Source organism: Dreissena polymorpha, chromosome 2 (assembly GCF_020536995.1).
Source record: "Dreissena polymorpha isolate Duluth1 chromosome 2, UMN_Dpol_1.0, whole genome shotgun sequence".
NCBI classification, from domain to species: Eukaryota; Metazoa; Mollusca; class Bivalvia; order Myida; family Dreissenidae; genus Dreissena; species Dreissena polymorpha.
The window spans coordinates 51,159,378-51,178,206 of NC_068356.1; the positions used below are offsets into that span (position 1 = coordinate 51,159,378).

General features: G+C 33.1%; 1 long non-coding RNA gene across 1 annotated transcript in view; it reads right to left on the bottom strand.

Moving 5' to 3' along the window:
• LOC127870283 (uncharacterized) overlaps positions 1 to 18,829 on the bottom strand; it is a 35,131-nt gene extending 16,302 nt beyond the window's left edge. The window contains exon 1 of the long non-coding RNA XR_008044738.1: positions 18,691 to 18,829. This is a non-coding gene — a long non-coding RNA (uncharacterized LOC127870283). The remainder of the gene's footprint in view (positions 1 to 18,690) is intronic.

Below are 18,829 nucleotides of genomic sequence, written 5' to 3' on the forward strand. Positions count from 1 at the left end.
AATACGTCTGTTTTCAGGAGTAAATTTTTTTGGACTCGAGAAAACAGATACTCTATTTTCCCGAGTTAATTTTGTTGATTGAGACAGGAAAACAGAACTTGTGTTTACCCGACTTCTTTGTTGGTGTTTTTTGGGACTCGGGGAAACACAATCTGCGCAATCTAATGACATGTAAGGACAAGGCAATACCTAGCGAACATGGTAAGTATGTTAGAAATTTCGCGAAATAACTGGTGGAAGAAAATTTGCTAAATTTCAAGGTTGCCGAAATACAGAAACAAAGTATAACCACAGTTGAATTATTATATCCTATTTCCCCTCCGAATAGACTATCTAGATCTAGTTTTATTTCAATGTAAAGAGAAAGAAAATGCAAAGGACAATTGCAAAATATGCAAAAACAATTCAACCCTCCTAAAAAATGCAGTTATTGCACTTTAACCAATTATGCCCCGTTGACGATGTCCTCTTTTGCAAATAATGTATAACTGGCTCAGAAAGCTCCTACAGAATACTTGTTTTACTTTTGCATTACAGATGGCCCATGAAGAAAAGTTTCCCTTTGTACTTACGTATTTGTTTTTCATGATTTATTTCATCATGTTATCTCTGAAAACATTCTTACTTAGATTCTTCTTATGAATGGTAAGGGCTTAATGAACTAAAAGTTGTAACTCAACACAATCTCTTACATTATTTGCCGCACGGAGGAGACATTTGTTTGTTTTCGAGTACACAACAGAAACTTTCAGTTAACGCACCGACTGTATCTTTATCTTCAGAACTGAACGAGCAATGGGCATACGAATTTCTTTCATTGAGGAAAGTTCGTCCAGCCGTAGTACAGAGAACGCAAAATGATAAGGTACGTGGTCCAATTACAGTTTTTACGACACAGTCATCTTTCTAAGTCAAGGTGTTCATGATCCATTTCAAGAAAAGACGAATTATAATCAAATACTTGTTATGGCCTACTATTGCAATATTATATCATTTATTCTAATGTAGAATACACAAGACGTTTGTTAAATTCATTTATTGCAAAGATGAATTTATATGTAAGTAAATCTTATCGGTTTTACTCATTCATCAAGGACCATCGTATCTTATGAATTTAGAATAACCTAAATGGTGTCAGGGTGTAGTCGTCTGAATTTGGTTGTTCGTTTGGTTAAGTTGCTATTTTTCTGGATATTTAAATTGATTTACTTAAACTAGTATTTAACCATATTAAAAGGAATCCACATCTGCAATGCTTTAAACAAATCCCGTTTAAAAAATACAAAAAAAAACACACACCAAAAAACACAAACAAACAATGGAACAAAAATCAACAACTGAAGGATAGTCTAGGTCAAGCTTCATAAATAAATTTTTGGGCGAATTTAGCCAGTACAAGAACAATGTTCAAAGTCTCGTAATCGCACTCATTTTTGGCCTGGGGCGAAGCCCCTAGGCCATAGTACTGATACCGATTTCTGAGACAAGCTGACTGCCAAAACCAAATTTGTATAACTCCGATTTACCACTTATAATAAGTGCGTGCGCAATAAAAGTATCTTTGCAGATCTCAATAACCCGGCTTGTAAATACAGAACATCACTATATAACATGACAGTGTCATACAAAGTGTAAAAAAATATTATTGAATCAAAATTGTTAAGCATTGGCTACGACATAGTCTTTATTGTTTACATATTAATGCGAGAATAAGTTCCTCACTGTACGGTCTCTAACTACTGTTTCGCGGAGTTTGTCAAAACAAGAGCAACTTGTTTGCCATTAATAATAGTTTTACTTTGAACTTTAATACATGTAAAAAATATTATTGAATCAAAATTGTTAAGCATTGGCTACGACATAGTTTTTACTGTTTACATATTCATGCGAGAATAAGTTACTCACTTGACGGTCTCTAACTATCGTTTCGCGGACTTTGTCAAAACAAAAACAACTTGTTTGCCATTAACTTTGAACTATAATCTAAACCAATAAAAATAAGTCAGTGGAACTTTAATTTTCCGTATTTTCTCTTGATTTTTACATGGTTTAAATTAGCCTCAGCTTTAATAACAATGAATACAGTAGGGCACAGTCGACAGTGACAATTTTCATAGGTAAATTAAAATAAGTTTTTCATTTGTTTTTCTCATTAAAAGAAAATCAAAGTTGGTCATAAAGGATGGAATTTCATGTTAAATGAATCTATTACACCAATGATGATGTTTGTATGAGCCGTTTTTGCGGTCATAACGACGATTTTAGACGCTGTTTATGTGTCTGTTTGCTTAGGTAGTTGTCAAAATCTTAAACACTTCTCAATTTATCATTTCTTGTTGAACTTTTCTATAATGACAATATTAACATTTCGTTGAACAATTTACGGGCATATAATCCCTAAGACGTATTCTACTTTCATTTTACGTCCTTAAAATTAATGTATTACATTTAACAGACTGTGAACTGAGCAAGGTTGTGTTAAAAAGTAATATCAAATTTATGTTGCAAATCTTTGTGCAATCCCACAATGACAGGTTAGCGATGACAATTCCATGCGAAATGATCGCATTAATGCATTTGTCAGGAATGTGTTAAATTACAATGTATATTTGATTATTTTTATTGGTACATATTTAAATGTTTCTATTTTGTCAAAATTTATAGTTTTGGATGTCAATATTAATGGTTGTGTTCATGATCAAGTTTAACATGAAAGCAATGACGATCTAAGATTCATAACAACAAATAAAGAAAGTAAAAAGAAAAAATTTCTTTCTCATAAAGCACGACCAACTACACAAATATGTGGTCATGCTTTGAAACTTCATATTTTCAATGAATTGTCAGACATGACCAAGAGGTTGCAGCTTAAGAAAACTGATTAAATGTTCTCAGTAAATATGTTTCTGGACTATCGGAATATCATAAAGATTGTATTGAGATTCAATACTTCAGCATTCCTTTGTTTTCATTGTCATATATTATTTTCAACTATAACACAATCATACATAAATATTTTGCTATATTTCATTTATTCAGGGGCGGAACCTACTACCTGGTAGTTTCAATGATGAACTTTCATGATATAGGGCTAAAAGATGGATGTGCCAAATCCACCTCATGAAAAACAGATTGGGCAAAAGTGGAGTGCGAACACTAAATGATGTGATGCTAAATAGCAGGTTTAATATGATTTACACCTTACATTGTTTACACTGCACCTTCGTGTATACCATGTGACTTGAAGATCTGTGTTTGGAGAATAAGGCGCGACCCAGATATCATTTTTAAGGATGTCTTTTTAAATTATTTCACCATTTGTAATGGGATAAGGTCGAGAGCTCGCTCATTCGCGAGAGTGTTCTATTGATATTATGATTTTTTCAACAAATAAGTAATTTTCAGTAAAGTGCAATCGCGCGTTTGTAATAAGAAGTCCCAACACTGATCCGACAATTTTCTAACCGTTCAAACGAGTCATTGCACATTACTGAAAAAATACTGATTTGTTTAAAAAAATCATGATTTCTATAGAAAACTCTCACGAATCAGCCGGCTTTCGACTTTATCCAATTTAAAATAGTGAAATATTTAAAAAGAAATCCGTGCAAATGTTAACTGGGGTGCGCTTTATTCTCCAAACACAGATGGTTTACCTTTATGGTGTTAAGTATGGATTCTATTTTTTAATATTAAACATTGACAATATACTATTCACTATGCATATCTTGAGGGTTCAGATTGTATAATGTACCAAGCAATAATCTTTTTTTCGTCTTGATTATATAATTTTAATAATATTTCTTGTGTTATTTTCACATAGAGTAAGTTCAAAAAGCATTAAGGTAAAACTAAAACATGACATGGTTTTCAATTTCAATAAATTGTTGAAAAGCCTATGGTACCTTCTTGTGATATGTATTTTTATGTGTTTGTTTAAGGTTTCTAATCAGTCATTTTTATTTTAATTATTGCAGATCTTTACAAGTGAATTTGGCGAATCCTGATGCAACCTGAGCTTACCAAGTTTACTGATTTTTTTCAAAGAATAAATACCATACCTTTTTTATTGATGTGCATGAATTTGAGTACAAAATATCAACAATGTGTATCTTGTGTTGTTTTTTCAATCAGTCTGTCATCCATAGGTAATACATTAAGTATGAGAAGGGAATATTTTTTTTACATTTTTGTTGTTTCTGCACACCATGTCAGATACATGAACATATATTGTATGCCCCCAACGGGCGGCATATAGTTTTCGCACTGTCCGTCTGTCAGTCTGTCTGTCCTCCGTAACACTTTTCGTGTTCACTCTCTAATTCAAGTAGTTCTAATCCGATCTTCAAACTTGGTCAGAAGTTGCATCCGGATAAGGTCTAGGTCAAGATGAAGATGGGTCATGCCGGGCCAAAAACTATGTCATAGGGTAACTTAGTGCGTTTCAAACATTCAGCATGGTGTCCGCTCTCTAATTCAAGTAGTTTTCATCCGATCTTTTCCAAACTTTGTCAGAAGTTGTATCAACATTATGTCTACGCCAAGTGTGAACATGGGGCATGCCGGGCAAAAAAACTTGTTCACTGTGTCACTTAGTGCGTTTTAAACATTCAGCTTGGTGTCCGCTCTCTAATTCAAGTAGTTTTTATCTGATCTTCACCAAACTTGTTTACAGTTTTATCTAGATGGTCTCTAGGCCAAGTTCGAACATGCATGCAAAGAATTAGCAGGAAAAAAACATCTACAAACTGCAGCAGATGACATATGTAACAAACAAAATTTAAATATTGAACACCTGTTATGTAGCAAACTAATAGTTAAATAAAATAAAGGCGATGTATATCTCAAAAACATTTACACACTTATGCTTTTATGTAGTGACAAAGTTACAGTTGGGGGCATCCGTGTCGTGTGGACACATTTATTTGATTAATGATAAACAACTCATTCATAGTGATCTAACTATAAAATATTCTTTACACGATAAGAAATACATTGTATTGTATGCCTGTTAATATTGTGGCCTTATAATAATATCACTAATACTGGTGTAGTTCATTTAAACATCAAGATATGTGATGTTAACGTATGTGTTCATTTTATGCTTGTATTTGATTTATTTTTACATGTAAATGAATATTTTGGTGTTTAAAGTTCAATCTATAGTGAGTTAATTAGTGACGTGTGCCATTAAATATGTAGTGCTTGTTGCTTTAATTTTGTTTTAGTTGAAAATCATGTTTTTGAATCTCTACGTATGAAATGCACTAGTGAATTTGGTTTGACACTTATGCGAAGATTAATAATATATTAACTTCAAATACATTGTTGATCACAAACAGCATGTATATGCAATCCACAAATTACTGTTTCCATAGCAACTGTTAACTTAATGTATTTTGTCTACTTAATTTTATCAATCATGGAACAAAACTGAATTGCTAAATAAACTAAATAATGTCTTGCAGTACAGACACACAACACAAATTGTATCATGAGGAGTTATTCGTTTTAGTTTTAAGTTCATAGCTGTACAAAATTGTCAATTTCTGAATACACACCTTTTACCAGAAAATGTGCATATATTTATGTATATAATAAACATGTTAATGATGTTCCATATCTGTCCAGAACATATTTTGTTGATTTTCTGTGCTTTTTTTGGCTTAAATTCTTTAAAATAGTAATAAATATGAAAAAAGAACATGTTTTGTTCCCATGGCAACTATGAGTATTTACGGATTAATATAAGTACAATTAATTCCGTACTTTGGAATTAATTATGTTCATCCAGATACGCGATCAATGGAGATATTATCAACACAAACTGATCAGCATAACATGTACCGATACTGGTTGAATAAGGACGTCATTTCATCCAAAACGGGCATTCAGCATTTATGACACACAAAAAGTGACAGACCCAGATGGGTCATAATCTCGTTTCCAGCCACATATCTTCACCGCCTATGTAAGATTGCCATGACTTAATGATCGACTATTCATTGTGACTTTTTGAAAAATGCAGCTGCAGCCTTGACTTTTATAAACCTGTTTATAATAATGCATACACATACTAAATCAATAAAAAAAACTTGCGACAAAACGTCTTCTTAAAAAAAGATAGTTTGACTATGTATAAATATATTGACATATATACATAGTCGAACTATATTTTTTTTAAGAACTAAACTTCTTCCCAAGCACACTAAATCTAGCCCCAGGCCTTCAGCGCCTACGGCGCTTTGATTATGAACGCTCCCTGGAGAGACGTTATAACGTATCTCACGCCATTAAACTCCCATAACTTTTTACCATTATCTCATGTTTAGCTATTGTAAAAGCCTGGTGGTCCCAAAAGCCTTTGGTTTAAAATCGTAGAAAATATAGCTTCTTTCGAAAATCTCTCCTTATATATGTGTCCGTTATATTTCTATTTTTGAATCTTCCAATAGGTGTAAACTAAAAGTTCATCGCATCGCTTTAGTATCCACTCGAGTTAATAGTAAAAAGTCTACTTTGATGCCTTAAATGTTAAAACCAGCAAGCAAATGATCGAGATTACTTTTATAAACTTTTTCACTAGAAATTGACTGTGAAGCGGTGGTGGTCATGACCGATGACCACCTGAAAAGGTACTTGCCGGCATACGGGGACCGAGTAGCGTTGATGGCCTATTCTCTGGTGACCTCTAGGAACCAGACCTAAACCCTGGTAACTGTTGATTATTAAGTTAATAGATTATTTAGCTTAATACACGTATTTGCTTCCATATAATTTAAAACACACTCTTGGAATTATTTTATTTATGCCTTTTAAAAAAACAATATATATAAAAAAATGTATAAATCAAACTGTACTGTAAGACCGAATAATGACATGGCTTAACACTATGCTTACGGCCTGATAAATGTCGCATACTCCGCTGTTACTCATTAACAGACTCAAAGAAAACGAGTCTGCAATTATTTATATTTTTGGTGATATCGGCTGTATTACAGCCCATTTATCCCCGTCATTGGTGTCAAGGGGGCGTGGAACCATCCGCCCTCTCCTTTTAATTAATTCATAATGCAACGTCGTATAAGCAATTCAAAGAAACAACATCTTAATGTTTTGCTGAAAGTTTTCATATGTGTTTTTTTTTTGGTTAGCCCATTACCTCATAGTTCTTTTGCAAGATTAAAGTTCATTCTAGCCTTGATACTTATTTGGGCCTATACTCTTACTTGCCAGAAATCCCTGACCCATCCTATTCAAGCTTGTGAATTCATTATCTGATGAAGCCTAGACTAGCATTGAATCAAAAAACAACTATAAGATATGATTAATAGACTTATGTGGGAATGGGAAATTTTATAAACACCATATCTATGTAGAGTGAATGTCAGTTTAAACCTTGGAGTTATGGATGCATCTGGCTATAAAACAGTTTCAAAAGTAAATTGGGCCACTTCTGAAGGTTAAATATATAGTTCGAATTCGAAACATAGTTTTAAGGCGTCCTACAGAAAATTCCACACTATTGGTTTATAATCTTCTAATTGACATACTGAACTTAAAAGACAACAAAGGGGAATAACCGACTACCGGGTGGTAAACTTGACCTCATTGGTTACTTCCCCTTGTGATACTTATCAAGTTTGCATAGAGTTGCCTTCCATACTAGCCTGTCACATAAATGTTAGCCCTTCTTCAGATCATATTGTGAGGCACCAAGGAGACAAGCCATCATCTTAGACAATGGTTTACAAAGTATCCTACAACAACGCCAGCACATAATGCCCCAACTGTTGTGAGTTTTTGAAACATCATTTTCAAATTTTAAGGAACGTTTCTGATCAGAAAATACCTGATTTTACAAAATCTAACCAAAGAATAAATCTTTTTCCTTTAAGCCTACACAAAAAATATACAAATATCGAGACCTGCAATTATTTTTATTTGGGATGTACTTTTGCTCTCGGGGATCAAATTTATGCAGAAGATATAATATATTAACCCTTAAAGTTTGTTTTTTTGTGGCGGCCATAAAACGTCGCCTTGTTCTATATCCATAGTGTTGTTATTAATATTCTGACGCTTCGAGATCATGGGTTTCAGCACTCGTTGTGTTTAAATTTAATACCGCTTAAGCCAGTGCTAGCGGGTGTGAGTATTTATTGTATGTTCCACTTCTTGTCAGGAACAGACTCAATTAAACCGAGTCGGCAAATATCTTTATTTATGCTGAAAATGATTAATGTTAGATTTGATTGAGGCTATTCGTAAAAATCGAAGAAGTTTTGTCAGCAAGTTGTTCCAAATTCTGGAAGCCTGTTATGAATTTGTTTGCGTATTTAATTCTTTGATTTGAAGTGTTTACTTGTATATAAACTGAACCGTGTTCCAATATATTTTCTCGTGTTTTGTTTCTCTTTCCAAAGCGACATCTGTCATGCCGCCCAGAAGAGAGGGTGAGTCAACAAAATGAACAAATTATTTAGAGACGTGTTGACTGTGCATGGCCCTGACCTTGACATTTGAGCTGTATTTGTTTAAATACCTTATACTATGTAAACTTTAACAAAAAGCACTCGAAATAAATACCGAGCGCTTATTTCGTATTGAATCAAATGAATTGAATGGTTGAATGCCAAATTTAAGGTCAGCCTTAAAAATAACGATAAAAAACGAAGCTGTTTAACAAACGAGCCGCAACGAAAGGAGCACCCAGCTATACAAGCAAGTGCGCCTAATCAATGGTGGTGGGACACGGCACGTGTCTGTTCCAAAGTGTTATACCCTCCAAAAGTGTAGAGAGACGGCGTTGTCGTTGTTTTTACCCGATGATGGGAGGCCAACATAGTTCATCATGTCCCTGCGTGACTTTAAGGGGGAGATGCTTGAACAACACCTGACTGTAGAGGATGTGTATCACACGCGCAAACCAAAACTCTACGTCCTTCTCTGTACACGAGCCATAAGGCCTTCACTCCTGAGGTATAACTTTAACGTGCAACACAAATATTTATTTTAAATTTCCCTCTATTGACACCTAAGAAGTTTGTGGACAGCGTTGTCTATCAATTACTAATACCTATGGTCTTCAAACTTCACCAGAATATTACCATTTTTGAGTGGTTGTGCGCCGCTTCTACAGTTTGAATTGCAACCCTTGATTGCTTTGACAAATTGAGTAAAGCCTGGGAAGCGTATGCTATCAAGCAGCTATCCTGGGCTTTAATTCATTAATGGATATGCTGTCGACGAAGCCAAAACATACATACATAAAAAATTGGTTAGTGGCAAAAAAAATCCATAGTGAGTTTGAAAAGAATGTTTTAGGAATATTCGCTTTAAATGTTATTTATTAAAATTTCCTCTGTGAATTAATACAAAAGAGTAAGTAAATTAAACAGCCATTGGATTGATTTATGCAAAATTCGCATGTCTTTTTACCTTAAACCTTATAGGTGCGTTTTCTGGAGGGTCAATAAAAGATTTTGTTCAAGGGGTCAAAAATAGGGCCTGTCGGTTACAAGTAACTCAATCTTTTTTTTTGTCTTATATTAACATATTTTCCTTCATTTCCGCTGATCCCTAAACCCCAAGCCACGCTTCGTGTAAGTACATGTTTAAATAATGTTGATGCAGTATTGTGATCTATGATATTGTTTTTCAAACAAATAGACAAAATGAAGGAGGTCTGTAGTATTTTTACATTAAACAGTTTGCAGGTTACCTTATATAGGGTATACGCTGCTAGAAATCCATATTATACAACTTGTTTACATGCGGCACGTGAAAGTTTGTACGCGAATGCGCCTTATCTGTGATTTATTGTAGAATTAAACACAAAACCTCTCCTTCTTTGCCTATATTCCGGAGTTGTGTAAGAAGTAACGTTACTACATGAAAATTCAAGTATGCATGCCTCATGCTTGTGATTAGAGGAGTGCGAGCGCGTTCGTTTGGACACATACTCGATGGATAGATCCAGGTATTTAACCGGCATGCAAAGGCTTTGTTTCTGAACACGAGGAATACGAAAAAGGAATTTATACTAGCATCGATAAAGAGTTTCCTAACCCACTCCATAACATTGTATTAACTGTAAACTGTAAATGTTTTTTGTGTGTGAGTTTTTTGCTCTGGCCATGGTTATTACGCCCCTTTTTGGCCGGAGCACATTGCCTGTAAATTAACAGAGGAGTTTGAAATTCTATCCATAAAGCTAATATAGTGGCTAAGTAATAAAAAATAGACCCCTACATAGTATATAGAGAACAGGAAGGAAACGCAGCAGACCCCGGCCCCGCCCATTTTCCAGTAAACAAGGGAAATTACTGGAAAGACAGGGTACCCTTCATCGACCCATGGTCGTATAATTAGGAGGCCGGTGTGAGAAACTAGGAACACTGCTAACCGTGAACTACTTTCCTCTTATTAAAATTATTCAACACTTTCCGCTAATCGTCGAATCCATCGTGTGCTGTTGTTGTTTATAAGGTTAGATTGAACTTTACCGGTACGCGGTTGTTGACCAACATCGACAAAGCGGGGGTTTGAGGGCGGTAGCCCCCGATACTAAGGAAATATATAGGATAAAAAGGATTATTAGGTGTTACGCTAGGTGTTAGGTGTTAGGTGTTGCGCGCTAAGCAACGATAAAATTATACGATTTCTCATTTTTGTTTAAGTACCGGTAAAGTGCAATTGCCCCTGTCCTACATTCCTTTTAATAACGGAAATAATGAGCATGATCGTCGTTATAGTCATCGATATAATGCAAATAAATTAAAATTTCTGGCTAGATTGCACTTTACCGTACGCAGTTTTTTACCACTATCGACAAAGCGGGCGTTTGGGGTGGTAGCCCCCAACACTTTTTTAAGGAAATATATAGTAAAAAAAAGGATTATTAGATGTTACGCTAGGTGTTAGGTGTTGCGCGCTTAGCAACGATACAATTGTACGCTTTTTCATTCTTATTTACGTCCCGGTAAAGTGCAATTGCACCTTAAAAGTTCTAAACGTAGTAAAAAAACATTTACTTCACTTCACTGTTTGAAGTATTTTCGTTAAAGTCGCGATACACTGTAGCGGGCCGATACTATGAGAATGGGGGATACTTAGATCCTTGGATTTAATTTGATTGTTTTTTAAAAGTAAAATGAACACTTTGCCAATGAAATGTAACTTGATTAGAGGAAAACTGAGTAAATAGATTTGTCTTCATATACACTTCTCGTATGGCACGCCTTCTGTCTGATATTCCAGATAATACACACACATGGGTTCGGTTTACAGTCTTTTAGACGGTAAGATTGACGTAAAGAAAATTCAAAAGACATGTCGTTTGGAAGATTGTCTGAAATTTTACAGACGCAAATCGGATGCCTCTTCTATATGGCGTGTCGAATGTTGCAAAATTCAATGTTTCCATACTTATATGGTATATTTCAATAAATATATTGATAATATTCTATATTTCCATTTTGGTGGGGTAAAGTTGAACATATATGTTGTATAAACTCATATATATATATATATATATATGGTAAAATCCTATTTATGTATTGCATAACCAATATATGTTGTATAATTTCATATATGTGTTCGATATTTTCAAATATTTGTTCTAAAAGTTCATATAAGTATGCAATATTTTGATATATATGGTATAATTCTGATATTTGTGCTGTATATTTTAAAAATATGTGTGTGTTCTAAACTTTCACATGTGTGTACAATAATTATTTATGTTTGTTGTAAAAGTAACATATATATATATATATATATATATATATATATATATATATATATATATATATATATATATATGTTACTTTTACAACAAACATAAATAATTATTGTACACACATATATATCATATAATTTGCATCATGGGAAATATTTTTTACGAGTATGACTAAAAAGCGGATATGGCTACTTCAAGCGTAAAGCGCGTCTATGTGTCTTCTTCACGAGTGAACCGTCACGATGAGTTCTATTTTTTTACTTTAGGTATCCATTATCCCAGTAGCAGGCTTATTCGGCCTCGACCTTATACCTGGGTCTATTTGGCTTCCGCCCTATTTTCTCCATCTTGAAGGCGCTCACATGATAACGCTTTTGTTTACGAAATTCTACCAACTACTGATAAACTGATCGCACAAATTCACATCGATTCTCGTAACGTTTACTAAACCATATACCGCAATAAGATAGGTTAAAATCGTCCAAAAATTGTTAATAACTTTACTATTCATTTAATTGTATCTGTTAAGTTTCCCGTAAAAACCTTCACCTCCGAGGTTACATTCCAAAAGGATGATTGTGATTCCGTTAAATGAAATCCTTCGTTTCAAATCTGTATGACTGAATAGCGGGAAGTGCCCCTTTCCTTGGACATGGCTTTCAGTAAACAAAAAGGGTCTCATATGTTTTATTTTGAAAATTTACAGTATATATTTACATCAATACCAAACTAAAATGGAAATATGGAACATATATATACAAATATGGAAACATTGAATTAATAAACGTTTGACACGCCATACTTCTATAAATCGTTCATCAAATCGTTAATAAATAGGTTCGTTTGATTTTTACATGTATCGTATATACAAATCGACAATTTTAAGAATTACTCTCATGATACTGTTTCCCTTGCAAAAGAAATATTCACGGACAATACAATTCAATGTTTTATAAGAGTCTCATTCGCAATACATATACAATTAAAATACATTTAAAAGCACAGTTACATGTATGCGACCAATCATAATATGATTTATAAGAGACTATATAATTACATACTTATATACATTAACAATTATTGACTAACAAATGAATTCCACATCGTTAAATCTACTTCTATTTGAATAAGTTATTGTAGCTAAGACTATGTGGTTTTATTTACACTTGTCAATATTGTTCATACAAATTTAAAATACCATTTGTTTTTTAAAACCTAGACTAGTCTATAAACTATTTTACAAATGTACAGCATAAAACTTAAGTATATACAATTCATTTTGAATATGAAATATTCCTTCTTTCTTTGAGAATACAAAAGCAGGATTTGGCTGATATATAAAGCAACCTTTCATCTGTAAATATGTATTTAAGTTTCTCAGTATCTGACATAATGTGACAATTTGGAGTTTCAATTAAAATGTCCATTATATTTTTCCTGATATTCACATATAAAGGACAATGAAAAAGTACATGAATCTCATCCTCCACTATGAGGATACTAATGGACATGTGTCTTTAGTTGGTGATAAATACGGAATATTACGCTAGTCAATTGTTCCAAGAGTTTGTATTCAGACGAGTGGCTTGTGTAATGACGTATCATACGAGAGGCGGGGCCTCGAGTGTGATGCGAAATAACACAAGCCACGAGACTGAATACATAGTCTTGGAACAATTGAATAGCGTAATATTCCTTTTATTATATACACAACTAACGAAACAGTTAAGAATTGTATTTTTGCTTTAACAAACTGACAAAACAATGACATAAATGGTACGCCATAGTTTATTTAAGACGCGTATGGATAAATTACCGTGTAAACATTTGAACCGGAAAAACACAGGATTCCGACACGCTTTCCTTAATGACATCGTTAATCCAATGTTTATAACAATTAAGTTGACAATTTTGATTCGATGTTTATAACAAAAGCGTTGAAACGATATGCACTTCCACTTCTATTCTTCCATGTCTTTATCGAAACTTATTTTAAACCACACTATCTTATTGTATTCCTATCGAAATTTATATTGATGCATGATAAACACACACTCTGAAAAAAACGTTCTGCATTCGTTCGTTTAAAACAAATAGTTTACTGTTAAAAACACCACGTCCGACTGTCCTTAAATTCCGGAGAGATTAAATAAAACTATTGTATTTCGTCACAGAAATGACGTCACATGATGTACTACGTAATATATTGCGTAATTTGGGGTTTCCTATTTTCGGTGCGCGTAATGTGACGTCATTAAATGGATCGAAGAAAGTAGTCCGGCTAGTATGGTAACACGGAATTGGAAACAGCGAGTAGCGTAATACGGGATTTTTTCTTTCAACGATTGATACAACCGGTATTTTGTTAAAAGCATTATACAGGTATATAGTAAATAAATGTATTTTGTCTTTGCCATTATTTACTACTTAGTTATAAAATTAATAACACTTCTGAAAGTGTCAGACAAAAACTGAATAATTTTCATATATATGTTCTATATTATCTTGGATTAAGGTTAGCAATTATGAATACATAATGTATTTATCTTTAATTAAGGTATACTTACATATTTTATACCATTTAGAAATGTTTTAAAAGGTTATTGATTGTTTTAAACATAATAAAACATTTTGACTTAACATTGGGTAAAAACAAAAAATAGGGGAGGTAATCACTTCTCTCTACTTTTAATTCCGTATCTAAAAGTTGTCAGTTCTATTTTTTGATCGTTCACAACGATTGTTACATTTAGTTCTACGACCATGACAATTAAAGGCGATTTTTAGACACTCATTATATAGAAGTCGTGAATGCGTGGGTATAAAACCATGTTCACGTCTATTATCAGTTATAGAGCTGTATTTCGTTAAGCGCAGGGGTTTGTGACCGCGCTTCTCTCATGAGCGAACCGGGTTCGATCTACATGGGCGAACCGGGTTCGATCCACATGGGCGAAGCGAAGTCGATCCTTTTTCCTGGTACATGTGAGTTTTGTAGGTCACCCTACCGGACAGGTGGGTTTTCGGGTTCTCCGTTTCCCCCCTCTCTCCATATCACAAAGACCACACCAACATTTACTAACTTTCAGTAAATCTACAAACTGTTGCGTACAGCTATACTTTTCGAAATGCTTCCACACTTGTGTGCATAGTAAGTTAATGTTAAATTGAACTGATATATTTTTCATAATTATTCTTAAAACGATTCATCAATTATTAGACACAATTTTTTTTCATTTTTATAATAACTGCAACATGATTGCGTCGCACTTATGTGAGCAAGGAAAACTTAAAAAAGGTTCACCGTGAAAGTAAATCACCCTCGCTCTAGGAAAAAGGAACTTAATGCAAGTGCGTAAAGTTTTGACACGTACCGCTTTTATAGTATTTTTTTCGTTCAATGCCAAGGATATCTCTAACGAAAATGCAGTTAAGCCGGAACTGGTCGTCCTTAATTAGCCCGTGCTGACTCAATAGGCTCATCTGGGACGACAATAAACGCACATGTATAAAGACTTGTTTTCACCGAGCACAGCTTACATGGAATCGGTGTATACATATGTTTGCAGTGATTTATATGCATCTTAGTAAATTAAATAATATGACACAATTATATCCAGAAGCTATTTAATGGTATTGAGCAATTTAAACAGAAATTGATGTCAACCTTGGGAAATTTTCGTTACTCGTGGGAATGAGTACAAAGTAATCTTGATAACGACATAATCAAGTGATTAAAATGCATATAAATAAGTGAAACTCCAGCTGCTGGAGAAGTATGGCATTCTTATAATATACAATTTGTCGGTCCTCTATTTAAGGCAAGAGACCATTTGCCTAAATAGTACGAAACAGCATAATACGAAACAACATACACACATAGAATAATAAAAATGGGGTCACAGCTTTCGAACAGTCAATGCAAAGCATTTGGGTTTAAGCCGGGTTTAGAGCGCTAAACCTAACACTTTGCCCAGCAATATTCATGATACATATAAGTTAATAATAAATTGGAATTAAAACGCATTCAATTTAATTACTATTAATTACTCAATGGTAGGAAGGAGACCAGAGCAACAGAGTAACAAACTTTAGAGAAACGATTAAATGTATTTACGAACAAGTGTCAACTACATCCCTTCTTTTTACAAAAAGACTAAATAATATATAGCATCATATACTTAATATTTTAGATCATCATCGTGCAATACAGGAAGAAGCAGCAATAATGGGTGTAAACGATCCATATTACATAGCTTGGTTGTTTATGTGACTGATGAAACATAAATCAAACAAGAAACGCCCGTCAGAGAAAATATTAATAAAGCCGACGACCTTTGCATGTAGCCATATCGGATAACGTAACCAGTAACAAAATCAAATATACTACTGTAAAATAATCAAAAATTGAAAGGGCGGTACTTTAAAATCGAATTACCAAAAAAACATGCTGTGTTTATTGAATATTTTAGAATCAAACATACAAAATGGTCATTCCATTAATATTTCCAAATTTTAAAAGAAGAAAGATATGGTGAATCGAAAGCCAACAAGCATGTGTTTATAAAAACGTCAGCACCATATCCTTTTGATAACAAATGAGTTAATTTAATTGAAAAGTTTATTATAAACATTTGATTTAAGATATTAAAATTTGCGAACACGCTTCAAAACATCTCCATAGAATGATGGGTGGGAAATTAAATAAGTTAAATGCCATTTTAAAGAAACATTATCATGATTATATTTTGAAATTAAATCACAAAATCCTTTAAGTGAAATTTAGCGAATTTACGAAGTAGGTTTTGATAAAAAAAATAAATAAAAAAAATCATATTGTCTTTCTCTTGTTATAAAATGGCGAAAGAAATCGAGTCTTACTGAATTTAAACATAAAAATATAATATAATTTATGATAAAATATGTAATTTTATGAACAGTATGTAAAATATAAATATAATTTAACTTTTTTTTTAAGAACATGGTTGGTCTGAACACTTATATCAGCAATGCCCCACGTGCTATCATACCGTTTTTAGCAATTCTCAACATTTCTGTGGGTAATATTCATCGTCCATATGAATAATCGACACATTTGTTTACTAAATGTTTTATTATTGTTCATCAACTTGTTAATTTAGTTGGGTTCAGTCCCTTGTGTCATGTTTAAATGACATTTACTTCCTTTGAAATATATATACGATATTCTGTGAAAGTAAAGGCTCCGTGTTTTTATATATAATAATAATTTGCTTGCAGTTTATCATAAAAATAGTGTAACCATTTTTGTTACTTTTACAGATTTTGTTATTTTATTATGCATAAATAAAAATAACAAAACTGGTATAAACCTTACATTTAGATAGCTTACGCCAACAGTCGCCACTAAGTTTTCTTTTAACATTTTTCACCATAAATGTATTTATAATTTACTGACACTTTCAAAAGAGGTGTCAATGTCTTTATAACCAAATACCTCTTAACATACCATATGAAATGGAATCATTAATTTCCAAACGGTTCTACCTCGTTACAGTATATCTCAGTATGGTTAAAAAGTAGACGTAAACCAGGTGGAATGTTTATGTTTTATACGTCTATGTAAAAACAAGGCACTTGACCGGTTTATGCAGATACAATTTTTTTTTAAGAGTTACTTAATTTAGGAGTTAAATAAATGCAATGTTTTAGAGTCCATACGCTGAATTTGACGAGGTTATTTTTAATATGTAAACTCATTCTATCTCGCAAACTATTAATCATATACGATTTTGCCGGACAAAGGGACGTACCCAGTACCCAGTATAATGGTGGCCACTAACGCTCGAAGGAAAAATTTATCTTTAATAGGCACCCGATTAAGGTTACTTTAATATACAAATGTATGGGTCGTATTATTCCATCCGAACTATCGTGGTCGAAAGCAAAATTTAAGTTAGCAATACAATCCATATTTTGGTTATATGGTCTTAAAAACTCCTTGGTAATTTTAGTGATTCTGAATTTTGTTTAATTATTCGACAGTTTGAAAAACTAATACTTATATAGTGATCAGAGATGTGAGCAATAGCTCCATTTCCGGAAGTAACACAACAAGTTCAAATTCAGTATTGTAAAGAATTTTATCCCGCTAATAACTATGTAATTATGTTAATGATAGCTTTACTTTTGGCGAATATTGGAGCTTGCTGGAATGTACTAATTTGCATTTAACATGTGTTAAATATTGGTGTTCATTATTTGCTGTGGATGTTTAACCTTACCCAGAGAAAGATGTTGTTAATGTTGTAAGGGCATGTGGCATGTGGGCGTTGGTTACATTCTATAGCAGGCAATACATGTACTGTGTACATCACATGTATACATATCACTTATATTGTACGTTCCATTGTTATATCGATGTACAATTATGAACTAATTAACAAGTTTGTTCATGAATGCGTAAACCTAGCAACACTTTTGTCACGTGTGCGCACTTGACTTACAATACAAGCCTTTATTGTATCACTTATTAATTGAATAAATTATGTCCCTTAATATAACGTTTATTTTTTCTGCGGTAAATTAAAAGCTTGTGTTAATCATTGTACTTTTTTACTAAAAAAAGTATTTATATGCATAAACTAAAGTAAATCTAAACATATAAATCAAATAGAGGTCTACATAAATTTAAAAAAAAAATTTACGGTATAGTCGCGTTTTCAATCTTCTATATCTAGAGTCTATATGATTTTTATCTGACACTGTGATGTCAATGCACCTACGGCGATATAAAAAGAATAATGACAAACCATGAACAAACATTTTCCTCAAATCATGTTTATATACGCAAGTTAGATTTATTAAAGGTATTGTAACATAAATGTTTAAAAACAATAATCTAACCTTAATATAAATAAAGCGCTTGTACAAAAAATGTGAACGAAAATCACCTTAAATAGACCTACCTTGCATAAAGACTACATGTGATACTTTGTTGGGTTCTCTCCCATGTAAATAGTGTGACTTGCATTGATTTTCATTTTGCGTACATGTTAAGTACATCAATACGTAAACCTAGCATCATTTTGCCTTCACTTGTGCGCT